Source organism: Melitaea cinxia, chromosome 13 (assembly GCF_905220565.1).
Source record: "Melitaea cinxia chromosome 13, ilMelCinx1.1, whole genome shotgun sequence".
NCBI lineage: Eukaryota > Metazoa > Arthropoda > Insecta > Lepidoptera > Nymphalidae > Melitaea > Melitaea cinxia.
In genome coordinates this window covers 11,860,567-11,876,397 of record NC_059406.1, presented here as the reverse complement: position 1 = coordinate 11,876,397, position 15,831 = coordinate 11,860,567, and positions in this window count along the sequence as shown.

Genomic DNA, 15,831 nt, shown 5'->3' with positions numbered 1-15,831 from the left:
GTCGGTTAAAACTATATTCATTTGGTTATCACTTAAGCGGTTTTCTTTTTGGCTAAACTAGCAAATGGTTAACTGCTTGTAGTTAATAGCAAATATGTCTGTGGGAAATATAGAAAAAAAAACTAGTCAGTTCTATCAGCTTGTAACTAGCAGCTAATAAATCTAAATCTTAATCTAATCTAATCTCGTTTTTTTTTTTCTAATCCAATTCGTTGAGTTTCGATTTTACGGTTAAATCACGCGTAGCAATTTTTTGAGCAGAGTCTGCTCGCGAATCTAATTATCTGACGTTTTTTGTTTTGAGCTAATCTTTTAATGTCTTATTATAAAAACAAAAACTCGAACAATGACTGATTTGTAAATACTTTGTAAATCATACGTAGATTTCGAACTGTATTTAGATACCTATTACAAGAAAAGTTTTATGTAAAAATGTTTTTGCATAGCAAATGTAAACAAACACTACCTAAGTTATTGAAAATTTCTTTTAAATTAGGTTCATATAAATATTATTAAGTTAATTGAAAATTTAGGCACATTTTCCAATAACTATTAAAAGCTATAAATTATCGTACTGACACATAGCGAAATAGAAGCTATAAATATACGTAGCGGTAAGTGACTGAAAGTACTTTTTGTATCTTAGTATTAATAGTAACTCATAATGATATTATAGCAAGGCTGTCGGTCTCGGTTGTTATCATAGACCCATGATAGCGATCATCACTCATAGTAGAGAATATATCTGCCACCTGCCGTGAATGTGCGTGGTGGATTAAGTTTCGATCCTTCTCTTGGATGGAGGAAGAGATCTAAGCCAAGCAGTGAGATGTTACAGGCTGAATAAACCAATCAGTATTGTAAATGCATAATTTTGTAAAGATGCATGTTTGTTACTCTTAAACGCAAAAAACTACTAAACTTATTGTAGTGAAACTTGGTACGTAGATAGCTAAAGATCTAAAATAACACATAGGCTACATACCCATTGGATTTTAAATTAAGCGGGTAATATCGCGACGCGCGGCTAGTATTTAAAAATTTTTATATCAAGAATCCAATTAAATTATGTCAACTTACCATAGTTTTGATCACATTCATTTTTACAAAAAAATTAAACAAGTTGTAAGCAATATTTAGAAGCACATAGTAATATATCGTATCAATCAGTCTGTCGCGGAAAAGCTCCTAAATAAAAGTACTGACGTCTTTAAGCACTTGAGAAGCACTGCACCCCATACATCTGCTGATCAACGGATTAAAAAAAAATTATAAAATGGCGGATAATGAAAACAAGATGGCGACTGGGTGCTTGAGACATGAATGCCTTTTGATGTGGATGTTTATTGAATACGATTCTAAGCTTGAAGGGTTGATAATTATACTTTAATAATGGCGATTTACATTATTATGGTATTTAGTAGTATATCTTTGTATAGTAACTCATGTGGGTTATTTTGTTTTTTTTTCCAGTTATGTGTCACGTAAACGGCTTAAAATGTTTTCGTGTGTAGTAGTTAGAGATCAAATCTAAATAAAAGTTTTAGTATTTCTAAAATTGTTAAATATTAGTTATTTAATTCATATTAAACAATGAATATCTACCTGATAAGATAAACTATAAAAATAGGTAGGTCCTACTTACCAAGGTACAATAAAACTTATAATTGTCACAATTATTAGTGGAAAACACAGAAACAGAGACAGAACTTTTTTATTAATTAAATTTTATTAAGAAATTAAGAACACACTTTTAAATACATAATACTCCTAAAATTTATATACGTATGTACCTACTTCATACTGAATTGTTTATCTTAACTGGGGTTCTAATTTAATTTTTTATGTAGATTCTTATTAGATAGACGTGTAGACTTAAATTAATTATATTATGACAAAAACCATTAATTAGAAAAAAAATCAATTCAGGAAGATACTCCTTAATCGAAAAAATAAAAAAAAATACAATGTATCAAAACACAAACAGGAGGCGTCTGTCCCGGTGACCGCTAAAAGGGCTTGCGAAGCGTATCGAAAAAAAACACACAAAACGTCTTTTTACCCTAAGGGAAGGAACAGCTGCACTTTTGTGTAACAATGATACAGCCATGTTATTTCCATCGACCCCGGGCAATTGGCACACTGGGCTAAAACCCCACCAATAAAAGTATCTCTATAAGGCACTCGTCTCGCCCTAAAACGTGTCCATCTCAATTTTGCCGCGTTATAAACGATTGCTCAGTCCATACATATCGCCCTTTGTATAAAGTCACGCTTGATTTGGGGCGAAATCGTGTCCTTTTTGTTGTTTCATTTTTGATGATTGTATCTATAGAGGAATTACTTTCACAGTTACATATGAATTTTATATTAATATACATACCCTTTATAGAAATTATCAACGCTTGTCGTATTTACTTTGAAATAATTTCATACAAATTTTCCATTCCAAATGCGCCCGTAATTATGATATAAGGATTTAAAATTCGAACAATAGGCCCGGCACATAAAAGCAGTGACATTTCTTTACGTTCCATTATCAAAACGGTGCTTCCTATTGGTCGGGGCTTGGTGACAAATCGGTGACATGGAGACGTTAGCGTCCAATGGGATCACGGGAATTAGATGCTACTGAATTGAATCATTTTGTACGTAATATTTCCTGTCACGCGTGATAACCGTCACCTTTACTACTATTGTGTATATAAAAACATATTCTACATACATTTCATTCTTTTTTATTTTTTTAATGAACTAAAGAGTTTTATATCTACCTTTGATGTATATCGGTAGGCACTTGGGTCTCTGATAAAAAACAAAAAAAAAACAAACGAAAGAAACCATTTCCAGATTAAATCCGTAATAATCACAATTTTCCATTTTCAATATTACTTAAGACGTAACTACGTATAGCCGCACCTCACGAGCTCTGTGTCGCGTGTCCGTAGCAGGAAAACCGTATCAGTTATCCCTCATTATCGTCTCTATTACACGCTATAACACGGCTCGTAAATCGACAGTGTCGTGGCGATCGCCGTTAAGATTGCCAACACTCAATTCGGTCTCCTAAGTAGGCCGGGTTGGGTCAAACAACTATAACGCGATGTTATCTAACTTTATGTGATAATATGGGTACTGTAATAAGATTGTAATTTTAAAGAAATGTAAAAGTAACCAAATGATCATGTTGTTGGTAAGTGTTTACGGAATAATAAAAAATAATAATGGCCTCAATGGGTCTCTCAGGAGTATTTTGGACTGGAAATACACACAATAACAGGATAGACGTCCAGGCAACGACAAAAACAAACTTGTCTAAGTTGGTAGCATATTACTTTATTATATACCATTTGAACAAACATTAATTGTGATTGGGGATCGAACTTGTGTTAGTTATCGTAACAGCTATTTGCTTTAACCACTGCGCACGTTCTTGAGCATTAAAAAAATATTGTTATAAAAACTTTTATTTGATAAAAAAATTAAATAAAACCATTTTATTACATTGTGTTGGTAAGTACCTTACTGTTAATTTTATGCCATTTTTTACACACACACAATTTTTAAGTGTCTAATTTTTAAGCATTTGTCAACAAGTTGTTTCTAGTACTTAAGTATGATTTATAATGTAGATATAACCTTCGTAAAAACGATTTGTTACTTTTTATTATATTTCGCATATATAGAGGTAGTTATAGTATAAATACTGTGTGTAAAAGTTTATTTCTATTTAAAATGTTGTATTCATTGTTATAACAAACATCAGATAGAATCAAAAAAACATCTGCCTTCTTTTACAATCTCATGGTAAATATACCGATTTGTAACGAACTTTTATAAGATTTTCTTTTAAAACATAGAATGTCTATTGGGTGCCTATTAAGTATAACTAGACAATTTTTTTTTTTGAAAATTTGTAATTTTTTCAATCGGTTATAATTTTACCTATCAACATTCTGAACTTTTTGTTTTTAACTAGGTATATTTTGTGAATTGACACGGATTAATAAATTTATAGCTAACGCAGGATATTCTAAAATACTTTTTTGTTATTTCTAGCTAGTTCTATATTGGGTATAGGTAAACATTCTTAGCATCATCAACTAACAAACATGTCCATATTTTCTTATACCTATTATTAAAAAATTATGTAAAACCTACTTTTATTTTCTTTTTTTTTCTAGTTTGAGTAATTTCTATATAGAAAGCAGTAGTGAGAACATAAAATTAAGACAATTATGAATCCTTATAAAAACAAGGGCCCTTAAAAAAGTTCTATCAGCTCATTTTGGAGTCGTCTAAAATCGAAATAGCCTTGTAATAATATTAAACAATGCGTGACTCGAAGTAGGAACTAAACTGTCGTAAAGATCACAGATATGGCGGTGTCATTTATTACGTGTGACTATCGTTGACTGGGTAATGTGTTGATTGCTGTTATTATTTATATTGATTGTGGCTGATAAGAACGCGTGAAGTGTTAACTGTCGGCTGTTATAATGGGGATTGTATTTGAATGTACTTATGTCAACATTTTTACGTAATATTTTGAGCAATTGTGATTTTTTATTGTTTTTATTTTATTTGTTGAGTCGAATCTCTTTGTATTGTTTAAATGTGAATCGTTGTTCTATCCTTTATTAACTGCAATATTTTATAACTATTCATTGACTTCCAATGCGCTAGATACCCACAATTTTTACAAGAATTCAAAAAAGACATTCTTAACATTATAAGCATTATTAAGCCGAAAAAATCTATCGCGATTTTTTTTTATTATTATCGAAATATCTACCCATTAAAAATGCAAAATTCCCCACTACCTCATTCCTACCATTGACTAACCAGTTACCAAGTTTTTAGCATTAGGTACCTACGTAGCTATTTGTGCCACAGCAAAAAAGCCATTATAACGTTTGAATGATCAATAGCAATATACCATCATAACAAGTATATGACGCTTAATACTTTTTTAAATATTAACCATCCAAATTAGGAAGTCTCACAGGTCGATGCGACTGACACCAGCAAATAGAACAAAATGGAAGATCACGATGTAATGAACGGCGCTAATGATCGACATCATGCCCTCTCTAAGTGCATCGATTGATCGCGCAAACAGACATATTTTGACAGTCCCACGGAAACGCTTGTTTGGTCATGTTTAGAGGTTACTGTTTGATCGACTTGTCAGTTAGCACGGTACTTAGTGTTTACGGCTGCTGACCGTGTGAGTGTGGGGATTAGGTAAAGAAAAAGTTATAAATAAATGAAATAAAATTAATAGTCTTTATTTGTGACATTTCGTTACAGACACGTGATTAATTAAATCAGCATAAAACGAAACACAATAAAAAACCAAGAAAAAGTTTTTAGTCTTTAGTAGGTTAAGTCAGTACCTAGTAAAATCAAATGATGACTTAAAAAACCATATGTCCATCTGTCTGTCAAGACCCTTTTTCTCAAGAATGCGTGGAGTTATCAAGCTGAAATTCATATCAAATACTCAAATCTACTGTAGATTTAAGTATTTGATATGAATTTCAGCCTTTGGGGTTATAGAAAAATCAAACTTCTAAGCCAACGCAATCAATCTCTACAAGGCACTTCCCGCGAACTCAAAATCTTGAAATTTGGTACGAAGCAACTTTTTATAGCACAGATAAAGGAAAAATTGCGAAAAACATAAATTTTTAGTTACATCATATATTTTTTTTTTATAATTTTGTAATGTCGAAGGACGAAGAGCGATCGGCAGATCAAAAAAGCGATGGATGGGTGTGTGAGTGAGGATATGAGAAAGAAAGGAGTAAGCGCTGAACAGACGAATAATAGAGAAGAATGGAAGAGGAAAACATGTTGTGCCGACCCTACATAAATGGGATAAGGGTAGGAAGATGATGTCTGTACGGAATATTCGGTGCGTGAATCCAACTCGCACTTAGCCGGCTTTTTTTATACAACTAGGTCAGCAAACAAGGTGAATGATATCGTAGCCTTTAAACGTCTGTAATAACAAAAGCATCGCAAACGCTTTGTCAACCCTACCCCCAACCCCCCTCAAGAGCTCAAGACCTTACTAACAGAAACACAATACTGCTTGAAAGCAGTTTTATTTAGCTGTAATCTTCTGTAAGGTCGAGGTACTTCTCCAATCGGGCTGCCCCAGATTTTAAGCAGGATATTTCCTGCTGTGCTCTACCTTAGTTAAAGGATACAAATAGCCTTTGACAGCGGGAGCTAGAATAGGCCATTACTTCCGGCTTCTCTTCAATTAATAAAATGCAACTTTAAGATTGAAGAACTTATATGTCAATAGAAATATCTCATAAATATAACTATAATTCGAATACAGAGGTAGAAATGAATAATGTATTTTATATATTATTATATATTTATATATATTATTATTGTCTATATATATTATTATATATTTATATATATTATTATTGTCTATATATATTATTATTGTCTTATATATATTTATATATATTGTTATTGTCGGATACTGTCATCTGTCAAATAGCGTTATCCAGAACTGGTGCAACAGGCCCTTAATATTGTTGCTTCGTCGGGTTTTATGTCATGTCACGCTGTCACATTTGTCGCTCACCTAGGATATTAGGTAACTTTGTGAGAGTATTTGACTCTTTACAAACAATGACAAATGTATTAATAATAACTCTAAAATATGTTTTTCTGAGTTACGATTAATTATACCTACATCAGCTACTATTTCCAGTCTTCAAAATTTCATTACTTTGTAATCTAGATTGCACCGATTAATCTTCTTCGTGTCTCCTCCATTCTGTTTGACATTGGTGATCTGAGCTATTATTTCTGCTTTTTTGCACCATTGAAAGTCTAATACCATAATCATTTTATATTTCAAAATTCTTGTACAAACGATTGCTCATACGAGGAAATTTAATATTCTGAGTTTATAAATAGACATTTGTTATAAATATACAATACATAGGTATTTTATATTAAACATGCAATTATTCCCTTATAACAAAATTACAAATAAATAAAAGAGTAGCGACCGACATTAGATACCAGCTTATTTAAAGTAATTCCCATTAACACAATAACTCGTTACATAAAACACGTTAAATATTTCTGTCTGTAACAATTCCTGTAACACATCTGCCGTGTAATTAGTGTAGATAAATAAATAGTGAACTGTTTATTGTGTCACAAATTTATTCTCAACGACAATTTTAACAAGATCTGCCGCTCCCCTCGCGTTTGAAGACAGTAAGGGATCGCGAGCGGTTTCTACTGAATGTAAAGGGATCAGGTAGCTCTGGCGGGTTGAGACCTTGTCATTCCCTGTCACGACATGTGGATACCATTTGTTTGGTCTGTAAATAAAGACACATTCGAAGTCAACCACATGTCGCTTCTATATACAATTGTAAAGCGATGTCATTCGTCGATTGTTGGAGTGAACAATTGAGGTGATTATGTGAATAAATGTTGTTGGATTGGTGACATTCTGAGTACATTCGAGTGACAGAATGAATTCACTATTGAGTGATACCGCCTTATTCTTTGATTCCCTTTTATTTACTTTACTTCTTATTTATTAATTTTTATTGTATAAGTCCTAGTGTGACAGTGTAGGGTTTTATTTAATGTTGGTAAGATTATTTACGATATTGAGTTTTAGTTTTGCTTTGTGAAACAAAACACTGAATGTAATGTACCCAGGACTTATTTACCGACCTACTGTTAACTTTAAAAGTACAAAAACTTTCATCAGATGTTAAGGTCACTTAGTGGCTGTATTTCAAAATGTGGAAAAGACCGATTATTACTTAAAATTATTCATTATTTTTATGTAAAATTTGTAATAAAGCCTAGGTAGGTTTATCAAAGTCAGCATTTATATTTGCTTAAGAATTACTTGTTTGTTGAGTTGCAAGGTCAACTATTTTTTATAGGTTGATCAATCACAATAATTAATCAAACCAACTTTTACATGTAAAACTCGACAATTGCGAAACTATAAAAGTAAAATACATAAATCACTCTTACACTAAACACATCAGTGAAAATAATTACACAATGTGATAATATAATTACAACATTTCGTAGCACGAAGATCATAAATCCAGCCAATCACAACACGTACTTAAGGTGACATGGCGCTGGAACGGCCACTTCCGGCGCGTTGACCGGAAGTTGTGCGCCGCCGGAAGTTGTATACAAAGTGAAGCCTTCGCGTGCTGGAACACGGACCGTTACGAGTTAAATTTCAGACTGAATATTTATAACGATAACCTATGTGCTTTAGATATGTAATAGGTATTATGTTTTTTGAAAACTGAGTACCTATACAAAAAGTCTCCATCATCTACTGTTATAATAGTAGTAGTAGTAGTAGTAGATAGCATATACATGTTCGAAACTTTTTAAATTATTTATTGTTAAACAAATTACATAAGAAAATTAGAGTTAAGTATGATACTGAAATATCGTAAACTAATTTATTATAAGTAAAAATGGTAGAAAGAATTGTTACTGGCAATTTTTTTTATTCAATCCTTAAATTTATTTTCAAATTACTTTTGTAAGCGGACACGTTTTTAATTTTACCATATTGATATCATAAGAAACTAAAAAAGTATCCCATAAATAGTTTGAGGTAAACACTGTCCACTGTTAAATTGTAGTACCTAGATCTTTCTGTAAAAAGGGTGTTTATCGAATTTTTTTCCTAATTAATTCGTTTATTTATTAAAGTTGGCAGAGGAATCACGTTTCTTTTCAAATAGGAAGGACCTTCTATTAGCTCTCCTGATACGAAGTGTACATAATTATGTAGGTACCATCTATTTGTGAACTTTCTGTCGCCGAATCGAGTGATAAATGATGTTATCACAGTGTAATGATATGGTAGTTCACGTGATATTACATATTAGTATATACTAATAATACTGTTTTCAAACAGTATTTTGTTCCTGTTGGTGAGTAAGGTGACCAGAGCTCCTGGGGGGGGATTGGGGATTGGGTCGGCAACGCGCTTGCGATGCTTCTGGTGTTGCAGGCGTCTATAAGCTACGGTAATCGCTTGATACAGCGATGTAAAAAAAAATACATAAGGAACTAATATGTACCTCCGACTTTTACCTAATTTAGATTAAAGCTTAAGAAAATGATGTCTGATTTTATATATATCAAGATAAACATATCTCTCTGTTCACAATGTTTTTAATATACCTAGTTAATATTATTAATACCTAAGTATCTATCGTAGGTACTATTGTAAGTACCTATAAGGAATACTGAATCATTTGGAATTATTTCAATCAGACTAATAAATTATAAAAAATTATGCTTGTGTTTAACAGCCAGCACATACTCGTATGTATCTACGAATAAATATATTACATTCAGATACACACGGAGGAAATCACTTGAACGATCCCCGGAGCATGAAACACATGGTCACTGCAAACAATATCAGAATCATGAAATTTTAATTCTTACGGGATAAGACTTTATGCGAGTAAAAACGTGAAACTAATCTACTATGTTCAAAGTTCTCGATGGGTGTAAACGTTATCAGCCGTTAATCACGGGAACTGTCGCTATAAACAAAAGCTCGCGTGTCGCTAAGCGCTGGGGGAGGGGCGACTAATTTGTTGATACTGATCGCTGTGAGCGCTGTACCGACTACATATCTTACTCCATGTTAAGGTTGATTTGTTTATCAAATAATCATTAATTATTATGAAATTAAAAATGACACAATCACGCTTATCAACTTAATGATTTTTTTAGTTACTAACGTCAATTACTTTTATCACTTTTCGTCAAAGGTGGCTCGTTTTATTTTTTTATAAATAGTGTAACATAAATTATGAAAATAAGGATATTACGAAATTTTGCACGAAAATGGTCAAAATTTTCATTACAAGATTTAGGCATTTAAAACCACAAGATACATAAACTTAAAAATTAAAAATGTAGTATTAAATCATTAGACACATATAACTAGCTTCTGCCTGCAACTTCTTCCGCGTAAGTTAATAGTTACTTTGGCCTAACGCTAACTTTAACCCGCACTTAAACTGTTTCCGCAGCGCACGCGGCGGAAGCTCTCAAAAGGAAAAATTCCAGATTTTTAAACATTCTTCATTTGTGCTCCGCTCCTATTGGTCTTAGCGTGATTATATATAGCCTTAGCCTTCTTCGATAAATATGCTGTCTAACACTGAAAGAATTTTTCAAATTGTATCAGTAGTTCCTGAGATTAGCGCGTTCAAACAATCAAACAAACAAACTCTTCAGCTTTATAATATTATTATAGATATTATAAAAATTTGGGTGCCCTCACAAAATATTTCAATGAAGCCAAAACGATACATTGCCTTAATTCACTAAATCACAAACGAAAACCGACCAATTATTGCTAATTTTACTTAATCCTATTAAATAAATTTATTCAATATTAACATACATAAATACTTCAAGTCTACATTCGAGCTCTTCCTTTTCATTTAGCATCGGAAGTTTATCATATCAACCCTAAACATCAATAAACTATAAATATAACTAAGATTTGATCTGATTGAAAACCAATAGACAATTTTAAACAATCTATTTTCTCACACGGCACTCTCCCATCGACATGTCTTTGACCTCTATTCAAAACATCGTGTCCTCAACACCGTGCAAATATAAATATAACGCCAAAAAACCATTTGCTTGGATATTATAGCTTTTATTTGTATGGTGTTAAGATAGGTTGTGTAGTTTACTGAGTGTCATTTTAATTGGATGTAGGAGGCAATGTTTATAAAATAAACAATTGTCGATCAAGAATAGGATAATGTCGTTGTCACTCTAAGGCGATGGACAGACGGACGACGTGTGAAGTGCTTGGTTTTAGGGTTCGTGTTCACAAAATGAGTTAATATCAAAATTCCTAAATAAATTTTAAGTAGCTCGTTTTCATTGGTTCACGTATAATAATCGAAAGCTTAGTAGAGCAGAGTAACATAAACAGAGTTTTTTATTTTATTTTTAAGATTGCTCATGAATAAAAGTAATCTAACTAGCTATGCATATATGCTGCTAGCATTTTTTTGTTTCTATTTTTTAAATATTTGTATGGTGTTGACTTTTTTTGTGTTGTGTCTACAAGCCGTGTATGTCACGAATAAAGCTTTTTGGTTTTTAATTTTATCTCAATAAACTTTTCTTCTTGTTATTACTAACAGAGCACTTGCTTTTTCTGTCTAAAGCTCCTATCTCTAAGCTAGACCTAAAGTTCTTGAACAGCGTGCCTTACAGATGTCTAAAAGAAAAGTTTTAATTAGATGCTTATCACGGCCACCCACGTCGCGCCGACGCACGTTGCGACACTGTGACTCAGTCACAAGTCTGTCACGTGTGGGAGGCCTTTACACGCGATATGTTTACACACACTTAGTGGACAAAATCGAACAACTCATAAGACATAAGCCACAATGTCATAACAGTTTTATATCGCTCGCTTGCTAAACATATCGATATTTTTCTTTCGTCAAACTTGTAACGGAAATATTGTCAGAAGTGTTTTCGTTGTAGGCGCCTTTTTCATTGTGTCGTGTAAATATTGTATCACAATACAATAATAAAAAGTACGTAATCTAACAATGATAGTATACTTGTTTATATTTAAACATTTTTTTTAATATCATATCAAAAATCGACCATTCCAGCGGGAATCGAACCTGCATCTCCGACTGACCGTGTCGGAGCTTTAGCCAATTAAGCTACGGAACGATGTGCCCGCTAGATCGAAATTTTTGAGATGATGATTTTATATTCGGTCTAAGCGACCGTGGTGCCGTCTATAGTGACTTCTTTACAGAAACCCGTAACTATTCAGTTTCATATTACAATGAAAATATTTGACAGGAGACGACAACATGCTATTTTTAATTTGTACGATTTTATTTTTGTGTTACCCACACATTAAGAAATTCTAAACATTTTTTAATATCATATCAAAAATCGACCGTTCCAGCGGGGATCGAACCTGCATCTCCGACTGACCATGTTGGTGCTCTAGCCAATTAAGCTATGGAACGATGTTTATATTAATTTAGTTTTGACATAACAGGTTGGGTTGTTTCGGCAACATCACGTAGAAAGGAGCCGTGCCTTCGATTACATGTGTCATTATATTCTAATGTGTTTAATCTTGTTTCTGAATAATTAAAATCTAAATTAATTGTCATAACAATTTATTTGCTTTGAGTGTACTGATCTGTAATACTGCAACTACAATTCGTGGGATCATACATCAATAAATAATAATAATCGGTCAATACATTTAATGTACAAAAATGGTATATGCTTAAAATGTTTAATATGTTTACACAATATAGTGCTTGTGTTTTAGGTAACACGAATGACATACATTAACAAATTAATAATATTTTAATACATACACAAAAATAAATAAATACTACACCTAGATACGAAGAAATTCATTAGGAAAAGGAGCCGTCGCCGGTTACAGAAAGCACGATCAACGCTGACACTACCCGAATGAACCAATCATAATGTGGAAAAGTTTTTGTGTTGTTTTTGTTTTAAAAAGTTTAGCTGTACATCTTTAATATGTACGATTTTATTTATGTGTTACCCTCACATTAGGAATTCTAAACATTTTTGAATATCATATCAAAAATTGACCGCTCCAGCGGGATTCGAACCCGCGTCTCCGACTGACCGTGTCGGCGCTCTAGCCAATTAAGCTATGGAACGATGTACCCGCTAGAGCGAAATTTTTGATATGATGATTTTTATTTTCGGTTTAAGCGAACCGTGGCGCCGTCTATAGTGAGTTCTTTACAGAGACCCGTAACTATTCAAAGTTTCATATTACAATGAAAATCTTTGACAGGAGACGACACCATGCTATTTTTAAAATGTACGATTTTATTTATGTGTTACCCTCACATTAGGAATTCTAAACATTTTTGATTGTAATATGAAACTTTGAATAGTTACGGGTCTCTGTAAAGAACTCACTATAGACGGCGCCACGGTTCGCTTAAACCGAAAATAAAAATCATCATATCAAAAATTTCGCTCTAGCGGGTACATCGTTCCATAGCTTAATTGGCTAGAGCGCCGACACGGTCAGTCGGAGACGCGGGTTCGAATCCCGCTGGAGCGGTCAATTTTTGATATGATATTCAAAAATGTTTTTGTAACACCTTTAACTTGTTTATACCTGCATCAGATTTTGATCGTAAATTTTGTAGAACTTGCATATCTCATCATCGTCATTCATCGTTTCATTCAAACGAAACGAACTAGCTTAAAGACGACAGACTGGAGCAGGTATTGTATTATTGCTGACTGCTGCAGAAACAATCATGCCTTCAATAATGACAGATTGGAGCAGGTCACAAAAGCTGACTTTTGTGGAAACAACGACACATTATTTTTCGTTCTGACTTATGTTTGTATAGGTAGTATATACATACCTAAATATATGTATTGTATGAGTTTCAAGATCCCCCACACAGTACCAACAAAATTTATGTAAGTACTGCCTTATGAGTGCTGCTTTTGAGTGTAAGGCACTAAGAGACTTTATTATTTCGGTATTACGTATTTTTAAGGTTACTTTTTAATGTACGTATATTAAAAAGTAATCTAATTCATTTTACTCCGTTAATTTGAAGGATTGATGGTAGGTAACCATCATTCAATCCGTGTTAGTTGTCACACACGTTTGTCTACCAATCTTCTTGACAAGCAGGATATTTGTCTCAAAAATACATAAGCTTAAATTAACAAATATATATTTTTTAATAGTATAGACATCGAAATAGTTGTACATAAATATATACATAGATATATTTAAAAAAATGGAACAACACCCGAGGTCGCCGTCTGTCTGCTTCGTGTATGATTAATGGGCAAAGTCTTTGTTCATTTGTCTCTAAAGAGCTCGTTTTGACAATAATTACTATATAATAAGCGATGACGTAAGATACATATGTATGTAATTATACATAATGATAGGTATATAAATCTGAATACGAATGTTAAACTATCTGTTCGCTTAACTTCTAGGTAGATCAAAATCGACAAAACAATTAACGAAATTTAAAGAGATAAAAACTCTAAATAAAGAGCAAAGGTACTCGTATAGTTAATTTGATGTATTTTATTATAAATACTACTAAAAACAAAATTAACCTAAATTTGCACCAAATTTGCAATGGCGGTCTAATCACTAAAAGGAAATTTCTTACAACCAACCATGAGTAAAGGATTTATTTCTACTAGACTATAAATTATTAGATTATCTATATCTTATTTTAGTTGACAACACTTTCTCTATTCTTTTTCTTTTTTTATATGTATAGGGCATTATGGGACTGACATTTTCAACCAAGTTGTAAAAAGTCCCAAAATCAAAATATAAAAAAAAATCTCTGTTCAATAAGTATAAATAATCTACATATATGTATATACCTATAATAACTACACATTTTTTCACGAATCTAATCTAAATAAAAACTATGCTCTATAATTAAAGTTAGTAAAAAGTTTTTGATGTTAACAAATTTGAATAATTGTTAACAAATCGACAAAGATCACCATATCAGGCGTACATTATTTTTATCTCCACGATAGAAGAAAACATTTTCAGGCTGTCAGAGTACAAGACTTGACTAAGGCAAATAAAGATGACAGGTGGTGCAGTGATGTAAAGTGAAATGAAGATCTATACATATCCATAATATAAGAGTAAAGAATAAAATTTACTTCATCTTCAAAAATATTGAGTAATTTTTGCCTTAAAAATGATATCCATAGTAGATTATTTGACTAAACATAGCGCAAACAGGGATTAGACGGAAGTTTATACTAGCTATTATTGATATGTGTCTACATTAAATTTCATGGCTATCAGTTCAATTTTTTTTACATAAAAAGGGAAATATATACGTCTCTCAATATTCAAATAAATAAATAAACAATTGGTATAGTACGATGTATTAGACCATGTATATAATTATATGACTAAGTATGTAATATATCAAGGATGTAGTAATAACTTCATTAAAAACCAGATTTTTGTTCCAAAATTACATCTACTACAAAAACAAATAACTTAAAACCATACATTACCTACGTATCCATAACATACTAATAACTTTATGCCTATATCCACCACCCTATAAAGCTCCCACAGCCATCTGCCGGGAACACTCTGCGCCGGCGCAGGTTGACAAGAACAACGCACGCAACCCACTGTAAACACGCGTTTATTATCAACGCCATAAAACGTGCGTTTATTGATGCAGTGTGGGTGGTCTCTGAAACATGGACTAATATGGTATACATTCATTTTCTCGAGCTTTTAAAGAGCATTTCACACGTAAAGTAGTTCGACTAGCCCGTGCCAGTGACGCTGTCTTTCTGTTCTGTGTTATGGGTTCGACGTTCGTCAAGAGTCTGGATTATAGCACATAATTATTCTTTCTTTACGTTTAATAAAACGTTCGTTTCTTTACGTTTTTAAAATTAGGACTTGATACAATAAATACAATTACTTTTGGATTTATCCCTTTTATGATATTCAGGGCATCCTTGTAAAAACATTGAAATATCTAAAAAAATACCAAAGAAACATGGCGAATAAATTTATAGCTACGCTTTCTAAGTAGGTGTCGAAGTTATAAAAAGATTGTAGCACCACATTAAGTAAATTATATAAACTAACAAATTTATTAACATTGTCTTTAAATATGTTATTTTTAATTTATTTTTTAGTATGGAGTAGTGTGTGGGACTAAGCTC